Consider the following 9059-nt stretch of genomic DNA (forward strand, 5'->3'; position numbering starts at 1 on the left):
CTAATTTCTCCTACATTGTTATTATTTTTGATATTATTTTAATAAATTCCCCTAATTTAAATGAGCCTTCGTGTCATCCCTCTTTATGTTATGGCAGTGGCTGTAACACCAAGGTTCATACCTTTGTTTTGAGAATTTATTTTAAACATGAAAGAATGATACGTAACAATCTTGCTTTATTTTTTATTGTCAATTTCAGTGCAGGAAGTACAGTGGAAGTCCTTATATGGGCACTTTAACCAGAATAGCGCACGTACACACCAACCAAGAGCCGACACGTAATCACTGTCGACAGTGAAGTGTGTTGTTTTTGAGTAAAGTTTCCCAAAGAACCCAGCATTATGGAAACAATAGATATGGGGTAAGCAGCGAAGTTGTGTGTGTTTGTTTAATGCTGGATTTCGTTGAAATGGGGCGGTCCCAACCGGGTCATGCGTCACAGGCGGTAACTAAAACTGCATCAAATGTCTCTGTTTTGTTGGCAATCAGCGCGTAAGTGCATATAATGTAAACAACATGAACATGTTATGAATCATAAGTTATCCAGAGATAGGGGATAATGTTTGGTGTGTGTTGCTTGCTTCATAAAAGTGTTATTTTATGAAGCGCCAAACCCATTCTAAATGGTGATCTCTATTACTCATCCTCTTAGTGGTTTCAAGCGTGTTTAGACCCACCACAGACAGGAGAGGGATTATGTCAGTTTGAAAGAGTTCTGTCAAGTGAAAGCGGTAATTAAGTTCCAAACCTTCATTGATCTCCTTCTCTCCTCCTCCTCTTCAGTGCTAAATAAATAATGTAGCTCCACAGAGCTGGTATTAATTGGACTTCTCTTATGAGTGTATGAGGCTGGGGATGACCTTTGGAGGAATCTGTACGGATCAGCCCCACGGAGCCTGCTGAGAAACACACCCCAGGCAATTAAATACAGAAAGACTTTGACAGGGAAGTCCGTCATGGGTCCAGAAAGACTCCACGCTGTTGGTTAGTAAAGCACATTCAATATTTGACTTATAAATAACGCCGCTACAGTATACTACAGCCATGCGGCTGTTTGCTGTAGAGTATGTATAAGTTTTTATCTTATTCTTTTTACATACACACCATATTTAGGTTTTCCATGTAATATGTGATCCTAAATAAATAAGCTTTCCATTGATGTATGGTTTGTTAGGATAGGACAATGTTTGGCTGAGATAAAACTTTTAGAAAATCCGAAATCTGAGGGTGCAAAAAATCTAAATATTGAGAAAATCGCCTTTGAAGTTGTCTAAATTAAGTCCTTAGTAACAAATATTACTAATGATACATATATTTTTATATATTTACTGTAGGAAATGTACAAAATAACTTAATAGAACATGATCTTTACTTAACTCTTTCCCCGCCATTGATGAGTTATCTCGTCAATGAAGAGAAAATGCTTCCCTGCCAAAGACGAGTTTTTACGGCAATTCATATTTCCGCTAATATCCACTAGATGGCGCTCTTACCCAACTTTTAAGACACTGAATGATCCAAAAAAGTAAAAAGTCTGTGTATGTTTTGATCATCATTTTGAATCTGATCTCTAAAAAAGTGCTTTACAAAAATGCAACTGTCCTCTGCTCAAAATTGCAAAGCAACTTTCTAAAATAAAACATTGGCGGGGAAAGACTTGATACCCTAATGATTTTTGGTATTAAAAAATTGATAACCCGATAAATATATCTGTGCAGTTTACTTTTAATTTATAAACGTATTAGTAAATGTTCAAATTAACATGAACTAAGATGAATAAATATTGTAGAAGTATTTTTCATTGTTAGTTCATGTTAGCTAATGCATTAAGTAATGTTAACAAATACAACCTTATTGATTATTGTCTATTAACTCATAACAGCCAGACACATCACAAACGTTTAGCATAATGTTTAAACCGTTAACTGGCACTGTCCAGTAAATGTAAATGTTAATCTATCACGACAAACTATAAATTGTTGGAAAGGTCTAAGAATGTAGTTTTCATATTTCAAAACCTTTTGGCAGTAATAATAATGCAGTGACTGTAATTTATTAATTTGTGACAAGAGTATGCAGCAAACCAACGCAAACCTGATTTTTTATATAATTTTACGTATAAAATCACCAGAGGCCGACACTACTTAAGTATTTTTACTTTCTACATAAAATAAAATTTCAAGTATTTGTATTTTATCAGTGTTTTTCTTTGAAAACATACATCCCAAAGCATATTAACATAATTTTTACTCCACTACATTTCATAATTTCAAGTTTTTGGTTTATATTTAATATTTAAGTACATTAAACATCTAGTAATTTTTTATATAATATCTCACGAATTTCCGTGGGATAGTCACGGAATGCTCATTTTCTGTGGCATTCTCACGGATCTCCGCATTTTTCCGTGGCCCTGCCACGGACTGTCTTTTTCCGTGGCATTCTTACGGATTGGTTATTCACTGTTTTGTCCTATTTATCTTACCATTGTCGCTTCGGTGGCGGGGAAAGACTTAATACCTTAATGATTTTTGGTATTAAAAAATAGTATTTTTCATTGTTATTTCATGTTAGCTAATGCATTAAGTAATGTTAACAAATAAAACCTTATTGATTATTGTCTATTAACTCCCAGACAGATCACAAACGTTTAGCATAATGTTTAACCCATTACCTGGCACTGTCTAGTAAATGTAAATGGTAATATCACGACAAACTTGGATATGTCTAAGAATGGAGGTTTCATATTTCAAAACCTTTTGGCAGGAATAATAATGCAGTGACTGTAGTTTATTAATTTGTGACAAGAGTATGCAGCAAACCAACACAAACCTGATTTTTTATATAATTTTACGCATAAAATCATCAGAGGGGGACACTAAAGTATTTTTCTTTCTACATAAAATTTCAAGTATTTGTATTTTATCAGTGTTTTTCTTTGGAAAACATACATTCCAAAACATATTATGATAATTTTTACTCCAATACATTTTATAATTTCAAGTTTTTGGTTTATATTTAATATTTAAGTACATTAAACATCTAGTAATTTTTTATATAATATCTCACGAATTTCCGTGGGATAGTCACGGAATGCTAATTTTCCTCATTTTCTGTGGCATTCTCACGGATCTCCGCATTTTTCCGTGGCCCTGCCACGGACTGTCTTTTTCCGTGGCATTCTTACGGATTGGTTATTCAACTGTTTTGTCCTATTTATCTTACCATTGTCGCTTCGGTGGCGGGGAAAGACTTAATACCCTAATGATTTTTGGTATTAAAAAATAGTATTTTTCATTGTTATTTCATGTTAGCTAATGCATTAAGTAATGTTAACAAATACAACCTTATTGATAAATGTCTATTAACTCCCAGACACATCACAAACGTTTAGCATAATGTTTAACCCATTACCTGGCACTGTCCAGTAAATGTAAATGTTAATATCACGACAAACTTGGAGAGGTCTAGGAATGTGGTTTTCATGTTTCAAAACTTTTTGGCAGTAATAATAATGCAGTGACTGTAGTTTATTAATTTGTGATGAGTATGCAGCAAACCAACACAAACCTGATTTTTTTATATAATTTTACGCATAAAATCATCAGAGGGGGACACTACTTAAGTATTTTTCTTTCTACATAAAATTTCAAGTATTTGTATTTTATCAGTGTTTTTCTTTGGAAAACATACATTCCAAAACATATTATGATAATTTTTACTCCACTACATTTAATAATTTCAAGCTTTGGTTTATATTTAATATTGAAGTACATTAAACATCTAGTAATTTTTTATATAATATCTCACGAATTTCTGTGGGATAGTCACGGAAAGTTCATTTTGCTCGTTTTTCTGTGGCATTCTCACGGATCTCCGCATTTTTCCGTGGCCCTGCCACGGACTGTCTTTTTCCGTGGCATTTTCACGAATTGGTTATTCAACTGTTTTGTCCTATTTTCTTACCATTGTCGCTTCGGTTTAGGGTTAGATTTACATAAAACGACATCCTTACCCAACCCCAACTCTAACCCCAACGCCAGGCGACAATTGTTTAAAGTTTAGAAAATATAAAAGAATAAAGCAGAAAAAAATAGTATAAACCAATACTTAAAGTGACATACTAACGCAAAACCAAATCTAACCCTAAACCGAAGCGACAATGGTTTGAAAATAGGAAAAAGCAGTTGAGTAACCAATCCGTGAGAATGCCACGGAAAAAGACAATCCGTGGCAGGGCCACGGAAAAATTCGGAGATCCGTGAGAATGCCACGGAAAAATGGGTACACAATTTTTATGTAATCAGGTATTAAATCAATTTTAATATGCAATATAAAAGGAATACACAGTATGATATATGATTTAGAATGTAGTAAACATTTTTAATAAAGTAAATTTTTTTCCCAAGACAAACACTCTGATAAAGCACAGATGCTTAGAAAATGTAACTAAAATACTCAAGTAGTGTCCACCTCTGAAAATCATACTATATTTAGGGGTCAAGCCCAGAATGGGCGAGACCCCTATTGGGATTGTTAGTTTTCTTCTTCTTATTAGGGGTCAAGCCCAGAATGGGCGAGACCCCTATTGGGATTGTTAGTTTTCTTATTATTATTATTATTATTATTATTATCTATTATTCTTCTTCTTCCGCCATTGCGTCTATGGCAGCCCATAGAACCGTACGTAGGAAAGTTATGAAATTTGGCACACTCATAGAGGACATTCCAAATAGTCACCACACCAAATTTGGAGTGTCTATGTCAAACCCAATAGCGCCACCAACAGTCCAAATTTTCACTTACATTTTTGGTTATAACTGCTGACCCGTACGTCATAGAAACGCAATTCTTGTTTCTTCTGATTCCTTGGCTCATGCCGATTCGATTGCACCATATGACGTCCTTTCCGTTATGCTAATTATTTCGATATTTTGAATTGTTTGTAAAACCTACTTTTTCGAACTCGTCCTAGAGCTTTTGTCCAATTTGCGTAAAGAATGGGTGTGTAGCATCTAGAGACACTCATGGCAAAAAGTTATGGAATTTGTGTCGATTCGCCAATCCGTTTCCGTACACCGCGTCAACAAATTTTACGCAGAGTGGGAACAAACGGATTTGAGGCAGTATCTTCGCCAAAGTTAAACATATTCACATGAGATTTGGTAGTTTTGATGGCAGTCATTACCTGAGGGTGCGTGCACAGTTTCGGTACAGCGCCACCTAGTTTGAGCATGTTGATGAGCATGCCGCAATGGATTTGCGGCTATATCTTCGCAAAAGTTTTGCACATTGGCAGTGGTTCAGTGGTTCAGGGGTTAGTGGTGGTTGTCTACAAATCGGAAGGTTGGTGGTTCAAACCCCAGCTCCACCTGACTAAGTGTCAAGATGTCCATGAGTTATATGTCATAACAGTCATTGAAAAGTGATTTTTTTTGCTTATAACTACTGCAAAATTGAGTCTAAATTCATGAAAGTGCTATTGTTAGATTCCTTGAGGCATGCCGAGTCAAATGATATCAAAACGTTTTCTGTCTGCCATTTTCAATAACAAAGCATACCAACTTTTTCAAAACTCCTCCTACATCGTTCGTTTGATTGGCTTGGATTTGGTACACACAATCTTGACTCTAGAGACAAAGTTTTTGTCAGTTGTTGTAAAGCACATCAACAAATATAATGGCGAGCACGAAAATGGATTTGAGGCTATATCTTCGCAAAGGTTTTGCACATTGATGTGTGTATTGGCAGTGGTTCAGTGGTTAGTGTAGGTTGTCCACAAATCGGAAGGTTGGTGGTTCAAACCCCAGCTCCACCTGACCAAGTGATGAGGTGTCCATGAGTGAGACATCTAAGCCCAAATGCTCCCGATGAGCTGGATGGCTCTTGTGTGGCTGACACTGTATGAATAGGTGAATGTTTCACAACTTGTAAATGTCATGAACTGAGGGTGTATGGAATGTTTTGTTACAGCACCACCTAGTTCATCAGTGACATTTTTTGAAAGCCCTTGTAAACTTTTCAGTGCCCCTACTGGTTAAGAGTTTTAAGGCTTTATCTCCAGATCACTTTATCGTATGTACACCAAATTTGGATTTGTCATCACAATAATGACCTGAGGCACCATATTGTTTCGGTGCAGTGCCCCCAGTGGTCAAGTCATTTGAGGCTATATTTCAACATTGCTTAATCATATGTATATCAAATTTTGTGGTTGTCATCACAATCATGACCCAAGGCATCATCTATTGTTTCGGTGCAGTGCCACCTAGTGGTCAAGTCATTTGAGGCCATATCTCCACATTGCTTAATCATATGTACACAAAATTTGGTGGGTGTCATCACAATCATGACCTGATGCACCATCTATTGTTTCGGTGCAGTGCCTCCTAGTGGTCAAGTCATTTGAGGCTATATATCAACATTGCTTAATTGTATGTATATCAAATTTGGTGGGTGTCATCACAATCATGACCTGAGGCACCATCTGTTGGTTCGGGGCAGTGCCCCCTCGTGGTCAAGTCATTTGAGGCTATATCTCCACATTGCTTAATCGTATGTACACCAAATTTGGTGGGTGTCTTCACAATCGTGACCTGAGGCACCATCTATTGTTTTAGTGCAGTGCCCCCTAGTGGTCAAGTCATTTGAGGCTATATCTCAACATTGCTTAATCATATGTATATTAAATTTGGTGGGTGTCATCACAAACATGACCTGAGGCAAAACCCATTGTTTCTACACAGCACTCAAGATTTGAAAAATGGCTATATTTGCCTTAATCTACTGAAAACTTCTTAAATCTTAAATCATGACGGTCATCAACCAATACTTCATTCTGTGCCCTATTTAGCTTGACCCCGGCATCGCTGCTTGCAGCTATATTTATTATTATTATTATTATCTATTATTCTTCTTCTTCCGCCATTGCGTCTATGGCAGCCCATAGAACCGTACGTAGGAAAGTTATGAAATTTGGCACACTCATAGAGGACATTCGAAAAAGTCACCACACCAAATTTGGAGTGTCTATGTCAAACCCAATAGCGCCACCAACAGTCCAAATTTTCACTTACATTTTTGGTTATAACTGCTGACCCGTACGTCATAGAAACGCAATTCTTGTTTCTTCTGATTCCTTGGCTCATGCCGATTCGATTGCACCATATGACGTCATTTCCGTTATGCTAATTATTTCGATATTTTGAATTGTTTGTAAAACCTACTTTTTCGAACTCGTCCTAGAGCTTTTGTCCAATTTGCTTAAAGAATGTGTGTGTAGGATCTATAGACACTCATGGCAAAAAGTTATGGAATTCGTGTTGATTCACCAATCCGTTACCGTATAACGCGTCAATGAATTTTACGTAGAGCGCGAAAAAACGGATTTGAGGCTGTATCTTCACCAAAGTTAAGCGTATTCATACGAAACTTGGTAGTTTTGATGGTAGTCACGACCTGAGGGTTCATGCCCAGTTTCGTCACAGCGCCACCTAGTGTTCACGAGATTTGAAAAATGGCTATTTTTGCTTATAACTACTGCAAACTTGAGTCTAAAATTATAAAAGTGCTATTGTTAGATTCCTTGAGGCATGCCGAGTCAAACGATACCAAAAGGTTTTCGGTCGGCCATTTTGGGGGTCGGCCATTTTGAATTTTAACTTTTTTTGTAGGAAAGTTATGAAATTTGGCACACTCAAAGAGGACATTCCAAATAGTCCCCACACCAAATTTGGAGTGTCTATGTCAAACCCGATAGCGCCACCAACAGTCCAAATTTTCACTTACATTTTTGGTTATAACTGCTGACCCGTACGTCATAGAAACGCAATTCTTGTTTCTTCTGATTCCTTGGCTCATGCCAATTCGATTGCACAATATGACATCATTTCCGTCATGCTAATTATTTCGATATTTTGAATTGTTTGTAAAACCTACTTTTTCGAACTCGTCCTAGAGCTTTTGTCCAATTTGCGTAAAGAATGGGTGTGTAGCATCTAGAGACACTTATGGCAAAAAGTTATGGAATTCGTGTCGATCCGCCAATCCGTTTCCGTACACCGCGTCAACAAATTTTACGCAGAGTGGGAACAAACGGATTTGAGGCAGTATCTTCGCCAAAGTTAAACATATTCACATGAGATTTGGTAGTTTTGATGGCAGTCATGACCTGAGGGTGCGTGCACAGTTTCGGTACAGCGCCACCTAGTTTGAGCATGTTGATGAGCATGCCACAATGGATTTGCGGCTATATCTTCGCAAAAGTTTTGCACATTGGCAGTGGTTCAGTGGTTCAGGGGTTAGTGGTGGTTGTCTACAAATCGGAAGGTTGGTGGTTCAAACCCCAGCTCTACCTGACCAAGTGTCAAGATGTCCATGAGTTATATGTCATAACAGTCATTGAAAAGTGATTTTTTTTTTGCTTATAACTACTGCGAAATTTAGTCTAAATTCATTAAAATGCTATTGTTAGATTCCTTGAGGCATGCCGAGTCAAATGATATCAAAACGTTTTCTGTCTGCCATTTTCAATAACAAAGCATACCAACTTTTTCAAAACTCCTCCTACAGCGTTCGTTTGATTGGCTTGGATTTGGTACACACAATCTAGACTCTAGAGAAAAAGTTTTTGTCAGTTGTTGTATAGCACATCAACAAATATAATGGCGAGCACGAAAATGGATTTGAGGCTATATCTTCGCAAAGGTTTTGCACATTGATGTGAGTATTGGCAGTGGTTCAGTGGTTAGTGTAGGTTGTCCACAAATCGGAAGGTTGGTGGTTCAAACCCCAGCTCCACCTGACCAAGTGTTGAGGTGTCCATGAGTGAGACATCTAAGCCCAAATGCTCCCGATGAGCTGGATGGCTCTTGTGTGGCTGACACTGTATGAATAGGTGAAAGTTTCACAACTTGGAAATGTCATGAACTGAGGGTGAATGGAATGTTTTGTTACTGCACCACCTAGTTCATCAGTGACATTTTTTGAAAGCCCTTGTAAACTTTTCAGTGCCCCTACTGGTTAAGAGTTTTGAGGCTTTATCTCCAGATCACTTTATC

The sequence above is a fragment of the Misgurnus anguillicaudatus genome, chromosome 22 (genome assembly GCF_027580225.2).
Source record: "Misgurnus anguillicaudatus chromosome 22, ASM2758022v2, whole genome shotgun sequence".
Lineage (NCBI taxonomy): Eukaryota > Metazoa > Chordata > Actinopteri > Cypriniformes > Cobitidae > Misgurnus > Misgurnus anguillicaudatus.